Raw genomic sequence first — 15,714 nt, forward strand, 5'->3', positions numbered from 1 at the left:
GCACCTGGATAACTCAGTGGGTTCAATGTCCGACTCTTGATTTCAGCTCAGATCATGATCTCACGATGGTTCGTGAGTTTCAACCCCACATCGGGGTCCATGCTGACAGTGTGGAGCCTGCTTGGGATTCTCTCTCTCAACCCCCTTCCCCATCTCTTCCTCTGCCCTGCATGCTCTCTTTCTCTCTCAAAAATAAATAAATTTTTTAAAAAAAATCTTAAAAAAATAAAGTCAAGATAATTGTGTGTGTATGCACATGTGTATATTTGCTTTGTCTTATTACTTTAAATTTAATTTTGAAATAACTTCAAACTTGAGAAAATTTGCAAGAACAGCAAAAAAACTTTTCTATGCACTAGTGATTTACCAATTGTCAAAATTTTGCTATTTTGTATTTTATTATGTATATATATATATATATATATATATACCTCATTTGTTTTTCTAAACCATCTGATTAAGTTGTAGACATCTTTTGTCTCTAAATATTACCAATGTATAGTTCCTAAGAACAAAGATAATCACTTACCTAATGGCAGTGCAATGATCAAAATCAGGAAACTTACATAGTAACATTATTATTATTTAATCCATAACCTAACTCATATATTTCCAATTGTCCCAATAATGTTCTTTCTGCATTATATTTCCTAGTTCAGGACCCAGGATGACATACACATTTAGTTTTTACATCTCTCTGGTTTTCTTTAATCTGAAACAGCTCCTCAGCTTTCCTTTGTTTTTCTGGACACTGCCATTTTTTTTTTTTTTAAACGTTTTATTTATTTTTGGGACAGAGAGAGACAGAGCATGAATGGGGGAGGAGCAGAGAGAGAGGGAGACACAGAATCGGAAACAGGCTCCAGGCTCTGAGCCATCAGCCCAGAGCCCGACGCGGGGCTCGAACTCACGGACCGTGAGATCGTGACCTGGCTGAAGTCGGACGCTTAACCGACTGCGCCACCCAGGCGCCCCTACACTGCCATTTTTTAACACTATCTTTTAGTTTGGGTTTGTCTGGTATTTCCTTAATATTAAATTAATTATGCATTTTGAGGGGCAAGAATATTGAAGATGTCTTTCTCAGTGCATAACATCAGAGGCACATGCTGTCATTTTGTTCGATTATTGGTGATGGTAATTTTGCTCACTTGGTTCAGGTGTTACTACCAGGCCTCTCCCCTCTAACGTGACTATTTCCCATGGCTATTAATCTATGGAGAAATTCTCTGATATATATAAATACCCTATTTCTCACTAACTTTCACTTTCTAGTTTTAGCAACCATTGATACTTCTAGCCTGAATCAATGTAACCACAATGGTTGCAAATGATGATTTTCTAATCTAGCATTCATCCTCATTTATTAATTGCCATTCTACTGTAAAAAGAGCTTTTCCTTCTTATACATGTAGAATCTATTTATTTATTGCCACTATGAACTCACTCACAGATTCTTATTTATTTTATTCTTTTAAAGTTTACTTATTTATTTTGAGAGAGTAAGCATGAGTTGGGGAGAGGCAGAGAAATGGAGAGAGAGAGAATTCCAAGCAGGCCCTGCACTGTTAGTACAGAGCCTGAAATGGGGCTTGAACCCACAAACTGTGAGATCATGACCTGAGCCAAAGTCAGATGCTCAACCGACTGAGCCACCCAGGCACCCCAATAATGAGATAATTTAAATGGCTATCAGGACAACATGGATCCTTCTCTAGGGCATTATGCTAAGTGAAATCTGTCAGACAGAAAAAGACAAATAGTATATAATCTCTCTTATATGTAGAATTTTAAAAAAACAAAACAAGCTCATATATACAGAGTGGTGGTTGCTAGAGGCTAGGGTGGGAGAAATGAGAGAAAGGGTAGAAAGGTTAAAAATATATACACACATATGTAAATAAATAAATGCAGAAAGTTCAAATCTGTTCCTTAAACATAATAAGCACATGGAAATTTCAGTTGATGTTTATATTTTAATTTATTCTCACATACAAGTGGCTTGAGAATACTGCTCTAGTTCTATGTCAGGTTTTCCTAGATACCCTTGGCCTCAGACATAATGGAAAATTAATGACCATAATGCTACACTGTTCTAAAATCTGTTTCCAGAAGCTCAGTCTTCTAGTTATTTTTTCTGGAATCCCAACAGATGACCCCAAATATAATAAGAAATTCCAATCTCTGGCTACATTGTTCCAAGTACATGTGACAGGAATAGGGCAGGTTGTCATTCCCAGAAATACATACAATAATTCCTTTCCATCCTGTAGTAGCTAACAGAGTGGGGGAAATGTCCAACAAATTCACATTTATTCAGCATGATCTTTTGATTAAGAGATTAATAGATGTTTAGCTCCTGAGTGAAAAGAATCCATGCTTTTTATAGGAAGGTTTCAATATATCCCTAGAATATGGGAACAAGGACTAAAAATTATTCTGAAGAATATGGCCATGATCTTCCCTTGGCATTTCATTTCAATTTGGTTACCCTAAATTAAAAAATTCACTTTAATCCCATAAACATAACTGAGGCTTTACAAATGTTGTGATCATATAAAAATTCTCCTCTGACTTTATGGCTGTTAGAATAATTTTCCGGTTTACTTAAATCTCTCTAGTTTTATAAACATGTTTTTCTGAAGGAAGTTAATAACACTGTTGGTCCATATCCTTCTAGATATCATGGTCTAGAACTGCACCATCTAATAGGATAGTCATTGGTCATATGTGGTATTGAGCACTTGAAGTAGCACTTGCTGATTCACATTAAGGTATTCTCCAAGCATAGGGGCACCTGGGTGGCTTAGTTGGTTGAGCGTCTGACTTTGACCTGAGGGTCATGATCTCACAGTTTGTGAGTTTGAGCCCCGCGTCTGGCTCTGTGCTGACAGCTCAGAGCCTGGAGCCTGCTTTGGATTCTGTGTCTCCCTCTCTCTGCCCTTCCCCTGCTTGTACTGTGTCTCTCTCTCAGTCTCTCAAAAATAAATAAACATTAAAAAAAATTTTTTTAAAGATATTCTCCAAGTATAAAATACACAGCAAAATTCAAAGAATAGAAAAAGAATGAAATATGTCATTAACAGTTTTCTAGAATTGACTACATGTTGAAATTATAGTATTTTGATATAATAGATGAAATAAATATAATATTAAAATGGATAGAAAAGAAGAGATTATAAAATAGTTTTCTTGGAAAGCTATTACATAACAGTGATATGGAAAAAAAAAAAAGAAACCATTTAAAGGCAACCAAGAAATATTCCCTTAACTGAATGAAACAAGTTTCTGCCTCCCCTATGGCAAAATTTCTTCATTGGTTTGGTGGCATGGAAAAAACTCATGGTACTTGGATTACCAGGAACCAGAGGGTTGTATAAGGTTCATGTGAATGCCTCTTCATTTAAAATTTAAGAAAAAAAAATGCTTATAGAATGCTCATTTATTTATGAATTTAATTTTTCAATACATTTTGTCTAAGGGACTTGAAAACATCCATGGCTTTAACTGCCACACCACTAATCTAATCATCTTAGAAGCACTAACTTGAGACACACAAAAAAATCCGGATAGTCATTTTGAATATACACTTATGATATCAGAACAACTCCTAAAAAGTTAAATAAGATAAATAGGCCTTAAAGCTTCTTGGACAAAGACAAACCCCAGTATTTTGCTTAAGAAATATATGAAGATGACTTTCCTTAACAGCTGAAGTTGCTTTCTGATACTTAAATAACTGACAGTCACAATAAAAAAATGGCAAAGTACAAAGCTGCAGTCATTGAGATACCCTACTTTGGGGGAAAAAACCCTACTTCAGACAGATATATTTACATGCACACACTGCTCACAGATGACAATGGACATTCTCCTGAGGCTGTTTATTTAATAGAAAGTCTTGGCTTATAAAGCATGCCCCTCCTTCTCATTAGGAAAACTGACACTGATATTCTTTATCAACAATATTTTAAGAAAGTCTTTTTTGAATTATGAGGGTTTCCCCACCATACATCTGAGCTCACTATCTTACCTAAGTAGTAGATATTTTCTGTCATATTTAAAAAGCATGTGTCTGCTCAGTTTTACTGATAAGGAAATATGCTAAAGTGACCAAGAGCGGTCAATTTAGATGGGATTTAAGGCCCCAAATAATTGTTTCCATAATTTAGGCACCAGAAAGAATCTTTGGGGTTACTGGAAATAAATGACAACCTTTTAACTAATGTTGATTCCAAAGGTGCATTCCTTACTAATGCTAGTGTGAAAATGCTAGTGAATTCTTTTCTATTACATCTGGGCACAATCAGAATGCTAACATTTTGCAGCCTGTACATTATAAATAAATAACAGACCAAATAACTTCTTCCTGCTGCCATGTGCATATATTTTCTCCAGACAAGAAGTGGTGCATTCGCACATATTTGTCTTTTGGCTGCAGCCTTTTTTCTGAGTTCCTGGACATACTGGTGGGACAGTCAAAAAAAAAAAAAAAAAATCAATGTTGTGATCACCAGGAAATTATCTCTTGATGGAGCCTTGTGTCTGTAATCACGAGCATCCAGTCTTGCCAATTTCACTGGATGATGATGCAAATTTACTTTTTTCTTAAAATGTATTAATGAGTCATTAATGTAAGCAAAAGAAAGCATGGCAGGGTGAATAATAGCCACCATATTTCTTCAATCAAACATCCATACTTTGTGCCTGTTTGTGGTTTCAAAGATCTGGATTAAGTAACATGATTCACATCTGAAAAGGCTGCTAAAAACTGGATTTTGGTTATCACTCGGTCACACATAAAACAGCTACTTTTGCACTACATTCCCACATTTAGAAAAAAATGAAATTGCTTCCTCTGAGACAGGTATATTGCATACTTGACTTCTGAATCCTAAAAGCAATTCATGGAAAGAATAAAATTTAGATGGATAAGAACAGGGCTAAGTCACCTCATAATTCTCAATATACCAGGGATTTTCATTTAATTCTGATCTGTCAAAGAGGCACTTTCTGAAATTCATTAAGCTTTCCAGTTTTCCTGTGGACTATTTAGAATGCTCCTATCCTCATATTTGCTTTCTGTATTATGGGGTAAGAATTTAGGGTAGGGCAGTTGAGGGGCAGTAAAGGTTTTGGTGTAGGTAAGTTACCATTAGAGCTCAACTTAGGAATTTAGGTCTTGTAGACAGTGTTTGCTGTGGAAGTTTTACAAGTATTAGTCATGACCTTCAAGCAGATAACAGCAAGCTCTGTGATTTTCAAAGGGGATGTGGGAATGAGGGTTTTGATGGAAGCTTTCCAGAGCTGCAGCTGCTGGACTTGTGGGTTTTTCATTGGTTGTCACTTGATAGAGGTAGGGCGGGAGGAACAATTCTTTGAGGGCAAGTTCAGACAGCGAATAGTTCAAGGCTGCAGGCTGCCTAGAAACTGCAAGCAATGAATGGACACACAAACCGCAAATATTAAAAGACACAATTGGTGTGTGTTTTCACGGTTTTAGGGTACTGAAATTATTCTGTTACTGTACAATAACCACACAGAGTAAAATGAACATAAAGTATGGATAGTCAGCAACATACTTGAGGATGGGTTTTCCAAATTCGGTTTTGTTTTGTTTTGCTAACATTTCTTACCATGGCAATGGTACAGTGGAGACAGCATAAACTTTCATGTCAGGGAGACATAGATTTGGCCCTGCTACTTTGTGTGTATGTGACTAGGCCTCAATTTCATCTTCAAGGAGAATAATAGCGACCTTGCAGGGCTGCTGTGGGAATGAATGGGATTATAGATGTTAGGTGGCAGCAGATAGTGGCTGTTCAAAAAATGTTAATTATATTATCATTATCATAATAATTAAGACTCCTTTGTTATAAGTAACCACACTACCAGTTATGCAATTATTATAGGTGAGTTGACCTACGAAACAACAAAAGCTGTATTCAACTGCACGTAAATCATTCACACTGTTTTAATAAATGGCCCTTTATGATTTTGAGTTTATGGGAGTTTAAAAATTTTACCAATATAGCTTTTATGTCTTAAAAACAGATTTTTATGGGTTCTTTCACCACGCAGAAGACATATTCTATGAGAGCTTTACAACGACATGAAATAGTTTGTGCTAAGGAGGGATATGGCTAACTGCCTCCTCCCTGATTCAGACAAGCTTCTCAATGATTCACTGATAACGAAAACCACCAGCTGCCATTACTAATAAAATGTCCTATTGGTTCTGCATACCATATGGCAAACTCCAAGTCACATGTCCTTTTCTAATTTTTGCTTTTCTTCTCAAAGGCCAGCTAAAACCTGCCTTTCATAAATTTTAGGATAGTAAATCAAAATAGAGAATGTGGAATTTGACCTAGTACCAACTCAGCTTACCTAAAATAGAATCAAGAGTCAGGGCATCATCCATCTACTCTCCCTGCATACATATACCCATCAGTCATTTCCCCTACCACATTTAAATCATCTGTCCTCAGGTATCACATTCTGTCTCTTCACGTTTTAACACCTATGGTCTTCTCAGATTTATTCCTCTAGGGCAGGGGTTAGCACACTATGGCCAGTGGGTCAAAATGTAGTCTACAGTCTATTTTTGTATAGCCCATGAGAATTATTTTTACATTTTTAAAGAGTTGGGGAAAAAAATAAAAATTAGAGTAATTTTTCATGATACATGAGAAATAAAATTTAAATTTCAGTGCTCATAGTTTTATGAGAACACAGCCCTGTTCATTTGTTCATGTATTTCCTGTGGCTGCTTTTGTGTTACAATGATAGAACTGACTAGCTGCTATAGAGACCGCAAGGCTGGCAAAGCCTAAAATATTTACTATCTGACCTTTTACAGAAGTTTGTCAACACTGTCCTAGGGGGTCTTTCTCTTAGGATAAAATAAGGCAAATACACAAAAGATACACTGCCTAATCTCTCTATCGAGCCAACTTTGGAAAGGAAAGAGCCCAGTTTGGCTTTTCAGTAGGGGTGGAATGAGACCATAAAAGAAAGTTAATTAACACAGGATATAGGAGAAGTGGGTCTCAGGTTTTGTTTTTATGTTGGTTCTAGTCCTGTGACGTGGCTTCTCTCTTGTTGGGCTTTCAGTTTCCTTCATGTTTGAAAAAAAGGCTCCTTCACTGCCTTAACTGGATCACTATTATAATACATGAAACCCTCCTGCCATCTCCGCCCTTAGTCCACGTCCCAAATCAATCCAGGGCCAGTGCAAACGAGGGGAATGAGGATACTGGAAACCTTCCCATAGGACTTCAGGATGAAGTGTGAAACCCAGTTTTAACCTTTGGAGATGGGTCCCCAGTGTGACCACATATCTACTATAATGAATAATTCATCCTAGTCTCCACTGGAGAAAGGGGGGTACCTTAAGGCATATGAGACTGAATCACTTGTTTTATGGAAATTCCCTATTATAAATATGACTGTTAAGCACATAGTTTAAAACTGTTTTTTGTCTGGTAAATTACCTTTTAAATTATAGCAGAAAAAAATAAGCTCTAAAATTGGACAATGGGTGGAGATGGGATGGACCAAGAGATAATTTTCAAAATACAGTAGTATGCAGAGATTTTCTATGCACACAGATATTACCAGTTGGCAAATACGTTTCTTTCTTTCTTTTTTTTTTTTAGAGAGAGAGAGAGACAGCCCATGAACATGGGAGAGGGGCAAGGGGAGAGAGAATTTTTTTTTTCTTTTTTTAAATTAATTGATTTATTTTGAGAGAGAGAATGACAGCACGAGTGAGCAAGGGAGAGGCAAAGAGACAGGGAAAGAGAGAGAATACCAAGAAGGCTCCATGCTTTCAGCACGGAGTCTGTCTTGGGGCTCAGTATCACAAACCAAAACGTGAGATCGTGACCTGAGCCAAAATTAAGAGTCAGATGCTTAACTGACTGAGCTACCCAGCTGCCACAAGAGAGAGAATCTTAAGCAGGTTCCATGTTCAGGCAGAGCCTGATGCAGGGCTTGATAGATCCAACAACCCTGGGATCATGACCTGAGCTGAAATTAAGAGTTGGACGCTTAACTGACTGAGCCATACCAGTATTGCAGCAAATACATGTCTAATTAGTTACTATCTCATGCATTTAATAATGTAATACTAACCTATAAATTCTCATTTCTCAGCTAACAATAGGCTATATATAATTGCACAGTAAAGAAATTTTATCATGATTTACATTAAAAATAATTTAGCCCTTACTAGGTTGCAGATTAACCAAATACTTTTAACATTCCGAGTCCTTGCTGTATAGTAGGAAAGCTGATTGATTTCGATATCATGGATCTCCCTTTCACTATGTAGCTAATTTGTATTTGTGTGGCCGTGGAAGACTAGTTATTGGGTTTCTGTCTAGTGTAGAAGGTTAAATTGCCTATGGGTACAATGATTACTCATCATTCCAAGAGGTGAACAGAGCTTGGAGTCTTGGCCTGCTTTTTGGTCATACTGAATTACTAATGTACCTTTGGAACAGGTGTTCTCAGAGGGAAAACAGGTTCTGAGAAAAGACTAGAGTGGATAACACATGCATGAATGAGAGTGAACAGTAATTTTTGTAAGTAGAGAGGACAAATAGCTGATTACAACTATAATGAAAGTCATCCAAACTCATTAAAATTAGAGCTGGTAAAACCCTTAGAGAACTCTTGAGTACAAGTTTCCTTCATGGAAAATCAGCATGCATGTCAGGTAGCCATTGTACAGCTTTTGCCTGGTCACTCACTCATTTCTGGTGGCAGAGAGCTCCCTTCTTCACCCAGGCCAGCTTACTCCATTGTGGTACAACTCCAATGACTACAGTCAAAAAAATGCCCAAGAAAGTATGGAAAAGAATATTTAGCTAGAAAATAGGAGTTCCAAATCCCAACTCAGTCCTACATTAATTCTAGTTGTGTGATGTTGAAAAAGTCTTTGGTATCCTCTGGTTTCAGTTTCCTCATCTGTAAAATAGGGTCTCTACGGTCCTTTCCAGTTCTGACTTTTCTCCTCCTCCTCCTCCTCCTCCTCCTCCTCCTCCTCCTTCTTCTTTTTTTTTTTTTAAAGATTTTATTTTTAAGTAATTTTCACACCCAACATGGGACTTGAACTCATAGCCCTGAGATCAAGAGTCTCATGCTCTCCCAACTGAGCCAGCCAGGTGTCCCTGAATTTCTCTACTTCTATAATTTCCACTTAATGCTACTGAAAATCAGTTGTGAGAAAGCTGCAAAGAGCTGTGAAGTTTTTCTTCTTACAAATTCTCACTTATGTCACAGTGTACTGCCTCTGAATGTTCCAGGACTTTCTAAACTTGGACCTAACACTTGGTCTTTATCTCAGCTTTCCAGATTACTTATAGCTTGATTATGTTGGGCTATTCATATATCAAATATTATCATGTCCCGGAATCTGCCTTTTTAGTCACCAGATGCCCAAGGTCAAGCTACAAAATCCCTCTAAGTGGCTCAGTTTGGATTGCCCAATTCTGGGCAAATCTCAGTAATGTTTTACTGTTCTCGTATGCTGAACTAAAAAAGCCTTGCTCTATCTTCTACAGAATGTTAGTAAACTGCTCAACATTTGATTCCTTTTTATGATTAGAATACATAGGCCAGAATAAACCATGAGCTCAAGGACAAGTTACACCTATCATAAAAACTGCAATTAATGTACCTTTGGTATAGTCTAAGTATATATAATTATTTTTTTAGAAGCAAATGCTATACATTTCAATGTGATAGTAACTTGGCAAAGTTGCAAATGCAACAGTAAAATGAATGACCATTTAGCATTTAATGTATGTAACTAAAGTGGATACAATTAAAAAGACTGCATGTCCCTGGGGAACATTACTTTATTAAACAGTCCTCATAACCAAAATCTGTAGTGTTATGTAACTAAAACAAAACTTATTTCCTGTACAAATAAATACATTTAGTTATTTTATTAAGATATTTTAAAATAAACTTTTACATTTTCGTTTTAAATATGAAAATAAACTAGTTTTTTCCCAGTCATTTAAGCACCTCTAACCCCCCACTTTTTTTTAACAAAAGGAAGGCAGTCTGGGTGCTGAAATAACTGCTAACAAAAGAATGACTTGCTTGAAGAACATCCCCAGGATGTATATATGTCAGACTTGAGTAAAAAATTATATGAAAAACATTACCACTACAAATAGTTCACAGTAATGATTCCTGAGTCTTCCATTGGATTTTAATAACATCCAAACTCCTTACCTTGGCCTGAAACACTTGCCCCTGTTTACCCCTCCAAAGTCTTTTCCTACCACTTTCTACCCTTTCTCACTACTCTAGTTTCACTTGTTCTTTTCCAAGGTGGACAGGTTTTTCCCACCTGAGTGTCTTTACATATGCTTTTCTCTCTCCTTGTATGCTCTTCCTCTTCCTCATTGCTTATCTAACTCTAAACCCTGTGTTGGGGAGAAAACAAATCATACTATTTAAATGTTTCCTACTTTTCAGAGGTTTAGAAGTTCGCTCAGGAGGCTGAACTAATTTAAATAACATTTTCCATATTCAAAACATCAATATACTGGAAAAACTGTGTTGTGGCATAAAACAATAAGCATAGACTAAAGTTCAGCAGAGTGAAGTAGAAGGAGCCAGTGTGTAGGAGTGGAGTGGAAGAGTTCTTCAATGGTTTCCTGAGCAGGGCAGGTGTAATGATGCAGCCATGTGCTTGTCTCCAAGCTGCTAGGTACAGCTGGGGAGGTGCTTACTCTTCAAAACCCTAGGTCAAAGAGGGTATAGGATGGATTTGGCCCATTGAAGAGTCTGTTCAGCCCAAAGTTGAAAAATTGTTTTTTTTTTTTTATGATTTATTAAGTATTCATTGAGCACCTACTATGTGTGAGGCACATTTCTAGATTCTAAGTATATATAGCAATGAAGAAATATACAAAAACATTTGGAACCTATATTCTAATGTGGAAGATAGGTAGCAAACAAGAAAAATATGTAGCATATAAGATTTTGGTATGTGGTGAACAGAAAACAAAGTCGAGAAGGGCAGAGGAAGGGTAGTGTATGTATGTGTGTATGGCTACCAGTTTAGATAGTGTGGCTAAGGAAGGCCTCATGGAGAAGATGACATTTGGGCAAGGGGTGGAAGGGGGTGATTGGGTCTTAGGGATACCTGAGAAAGATCATTCCTAGCAAGGGAAGAGCAAAGGCAAGGGTCATGATGAAGAAATGAACAGGTGAATCCAAGGAACAGACAGGAGGCCACTGTGGCTGCAGAGATGAGGTCAGAGGGCCTTTAAGGGACATTGGGAAGACTTTGGACTTTGCTGAGTGAAATGGGAAGCCTTTGGAGGGTTAGGAAAAGAGGAGCAACACGATCTGGCTTATGCTTCAATAATATCCCTCTGACTGCAGGAGAGAAAGCATGGAAGGGAGACCAACTGGGAAGCTACTGCAGCAATCCTGGAGAGAGAGAACAGTGGTTTGGGCTATAGTAGCACAAAAGAGATGTGTAAAAAGTGATCAGATTCTGAATATATATGGAGGGTAGATCCAATAGGATTTCCAGATAGGCTAGATGTAGGTTTTGAAAGGAAGAGATCAGTCAAGGACAACTCCAAGGTTTATAGTTTCATGTGTAAGAAAGAAGTTGCTAACATTTAAAATCGGGAGACTTAATAACCGAGACTTCCAGCTTCTCTTAAAACGCTAGAAGATATGGTCAAATGTATACTTGTATTTTTCACAAGACAAAAATCAGCTGGAGATGGGAAGCAGCTTCCCCCTGGAGATAGGACACTGGCCCTTTGGAGCACTCTCCCTGCTGTCTTATACCTGGCCTTTTAGGTAGTAGACAGCTGTCTATCACTGCTGCCTGATTGCCATAGAGCAGCTTGAGTTTAAGACCCCTGCCCAAAGTTCTCTCATAAATTCACTGTCTTACAATACAACATAAACATGCCCAAAATTCTGACTAAAGAAAGGAGGGTTTTGACAAAGTATTTGTTTCTAAACGAGTATAATAAGGGCACCTATTATTCTAGTTTTCCCCTCCATAGTGATTTGACAACAATCTGAGACAGAGGTCTACCCTCCGTCCTCCTTCTCAGTGAAAAGAGAAACCCTTGAAGAAAACCCTCTTCTGCATATTCTGACTTCATCAGGTCTAAATCCCACTCACTTGACAGTCTGTGTCCCCACTGCCCAATAGTGAGGTATGGCACCTGGACCATATCGAGTCCAGCACCATTTCTCTCTATACCCATGATCTGTAAACAAGGGTGCTCTGAGATCTAAGTCAGTACCAAGGGACACTGGCTCCAGGCTGGTGGTATCACCAGCAAGTTCGGTGACCGGCAAATTACTTCTTTTCTCTGGGCTTCTGTTCCCCATCAACCAAGAATGGAATTGGACTATAGTAAGGTTTCTCCAGATCTAATGTGTGAACAATTACCTTGCTCTAGGTGGTTATTCAGCTTCACTTACATAAGGCTCATTGGCTTAGAATAAAGTGCTTGGTAATATCCCTGTAGAAGATCTGTTTCCCTTCAGCAAATAAAAATAATGTATACCCAAATATCTTTTCTGTTGTCTGTAAGGAGCTCAGTTAAATGCAATGTTCAATAACAACAAAACTTTTTACGTCAGGGATTTAAGTATAGCATTTCCCCCCTTCTTTCATATTCATCCTAATGGTTTTGATTTTATTTTTAACTGCCCAGTTGTAGGTGTATTTTGACTCTAAACAACATCAAATATTTTCTGAAAGGGGGTGAGGCAAGAGGTAAGCACTGGACGGATGGGGCAAGATAATGAAAGTGATTAAAAAAATCTTTCCAACTTGATACTAGAAAAGTCAGCACATATGGTTTGTGAAAGAGATCATATAAATATAAACCTTACAGTGCTGCCTCAACCCAAAAGCGTCTTTGTCTGAGGTCCACACCCTTTAACAATTTGTTTTTAGAGGGACAAAAGCAGCTATGAACAGTATGGGGCTGTGGATGGATAAGGAGGACAAGCCCTACTGAAAAATTCTTCCATGCAGCATCTCTCTTTCTTATTAATTATGGTCATTTAAAGACAAAAGTGATAGATTTCATAACCTACATTAACTCCTTCTAATAAAGAAGGATCAGTTTTGATATCAAGAGGAATTTAAAGACAGATGTGCATTAATTAGTAACATAAAAACTATGGATAAATTATCTCTATATATTTGCATTCATAAAGGGCCAGGGTATCAGTGCTCCTCTGGTACCATAGGAAAACTCTGGCTTCAGAGTGAGGACACCCAGCTTGGCTACCAACCGGTCTGACAACCTTGGGCAAGTCATGTAACCACCCTGGGTCTCATTTGCAAAATGAAGAAAATGATGAGAGTACAGATTCAGAAGTTCTCATAACTGAGCTCCACCTACCCAATTCTGTCCTTTTGTTTAGTTCAGGACTGAGCCCACACATACTGAATCCTAGAGGCCAGAAGGCTATTCTCTAGTGTGCACCATGCACTTCTTCCAACTGCTTCAATTATGTTTGTTCCCAAACCTGTTTATGCCCGTTGGACTTGTTATTGTAATCATACAATTTAATCAAATACTATATAGAGTGATGAAATATGACAGTGAAAGGCAGGAGTTGTTTGTATGTAAAAACACTGAGCAGTTTGAGAAGAACTGATAAATGCAAAACCCTTAAAACAGCTATCAAGGCAGGTACAAGTTAGATAAAGTCTAAAAAGAATGGAAAATAAATTGTTGAAATCTAGAAAGATTCCTTCTAACGTCTTAGTGCCACTTTAACAACGTTGAAAACCATAGAAAATGCAATCATTAAGGTATAATTAATGCAAGAAAAATGTTAGGAAATTATAATCAGCAGACCTATAATCAAAGAAAAGGCCTTGGCTCCACATCAAGGCTTCTCCTGTAATGGGAGGGAAGTGAGAACCACAGTAAAATGTCACAGAGGCCCCATGCTCTTATTTAAAACCAGATGAAACAGGCAATGATGACACTGAAAGAACTTCCCAGGAAGAAGCTAGGGAAGGAGAGGGAAAGTGGAGGATGGGGTTAGGGTTGTGGGAAGGACAGGCAGACAGACACACAGATATCACTTTTGACAGTCTGGCTTGCCTCTGCCAGTCTATCAGCAGAAGGGAGAATGAATCAATTTCTGTGGAGGATTACAGGCTGGTCTCAAAGTTCCTAAGAGGTAAACGTTTCTTTAACTACTAGAGTTAGTAGTTAAACTCTGCCCCTGCCTCCTCAGTGTGTGTGTGTGTGTGTGTGTGTGTGTGTGTATATATACACGTATGTATATGTATATGTATATACATGTATATATATATATATATATATATATATATATATACACACACACATACACACACATATACACATATATGTATTATATACACAATTGACAAATTGTTTAATGAGTAATAGCATATGTTGAATTTACCTGGGCAAAAGACATTGAAAATGAGAACACAGGATGCTCTGATTTCGTGAGAGTAAGACATACAGAGCATGAATAGTCCCAGGTAGAAATAATAGTTTTCAATGGCAAGACCAGGCCTGTAATTTTCTGCAGCACACCATGACATCATGGTTTATATGAGGCCAACTCCATAAATCAAGCTTTACCTAATTAAAGATTCTTCTGGAGATCTACATTATTAGAGCAAATAATTAAAACTGCCTAGGCAATAATACAAGCCAGATCTGTTTACAAAAGTGTTCTCCCTACCCCCAACTCTTTTAGTCTCACTACCACTTAAAGATCTTTCACATTTAGTAAATTATAGACTTAGAGCATTTCTTTTAGTCTGACTTCACTTTCAAGGAATTCTTCAATTAACTTTACGTTGCTTTAAGCTGTTCATCCAACGAGAAAACAATCTGTGGTTTCTGACTCCTTCGCGTGCCAATGGCTGCCATCCATGTTTGACTTTCAGACACACTGTCTCTTGAGAGCCAGGCTCTGTTTTCATAAAACCAGCCAGTTGTCATAGCATTTTGACAAGCACTATAGAAAACAAGGAACAATACTCCGTGGTGGCTAAACTGAATTAACACTGCAAGGGTGACACCGCACTGGGGCGTACATGACACCCACACCAAGCCGCCTGGCCTGAGCCAGAAGGTAACACATACTCCACTTTCATCTGTGACCTTTCCATTTTCAGGCACCATCTCTTCACCACCAATTCCTTTCTTTCCCCCTGCCCTCTTTTTCCCAAATGGCTAAAACACCCACAACTCGTGGAAAGGTGTGGCTACTCTTAACAACAGGCAAAAATGCCAGTGAAAATCTAGGAAGCCAGAGATTACACTGCCTTTGCAACGGTTACAGTGCATCTAGTATCAGATCTTCAGCCAAATACAGTGTAATGAAAAAGCATGAGCTCAGAGGTGGGACCTCAGTTCAAAACCGAATTTTCTCAGAATCTGGTGTAGCACCTCAGTTCTCTGCTTCTTCAGGCTCATGCACTGATTTCTGAAGAAGTGCAAATAATAACGGGGCAGTGGAAAATAACAATGAGAATTAATGGTGGAAATGAATGATGCGTTTGGAAGAAAAATATTTTTAGATTTTCTATCTATTATCCCTGGGTCAGACAGAATGGAATTTCTCTCCCTTTCCTTTCACCTCTGCTTAGCCAGTTTCTGAGTGTCCCTCACCTAAGTCCATCCTGTGGAAACACCTGTG

At 37.9% G+C, this 15,714-nt stretch overlaps 1 protein-coding gene and 1 non-coding gene across 2 annotated transcripts in view; both read right to left on the reverse strand.

Annotated features, from left to right (window-relative positions):
- Positions 1-15,714, reverse strand: part of CMSS1 (cms1 ribosomal small subunit homolog) — a 387,785-nt gene that overhangs the window by 157,484 nt on the left and 214,587 nt on the right. The window lies entirely within an intron of this gene.
- TRNAK-CUU (transfer RNA lysine (anticodon CUU)) lies at positions 9,103-9,175 on the reverse strand. The gene has a single exon. It is a non-coding gene; the product is annotated as a tRNA-Lys (tRNA).

This window comes from Lynx rufus, unplaced genomic scaffold, assembly GCF_022079265.1.
Source record: "Lynx rufus isolate CCGP_SWC_20201006 ecotype Redwood Valley unplaced genomic scaffold, mLynRuf1.p SCAF_5, whole genome shotgun sequence".
Taxonomy (NCBI): Eukaryota; Metazoa; Chordata; class Mammalia; order Carnivora; family Felidae; genus Lynx; species Lynx rufus.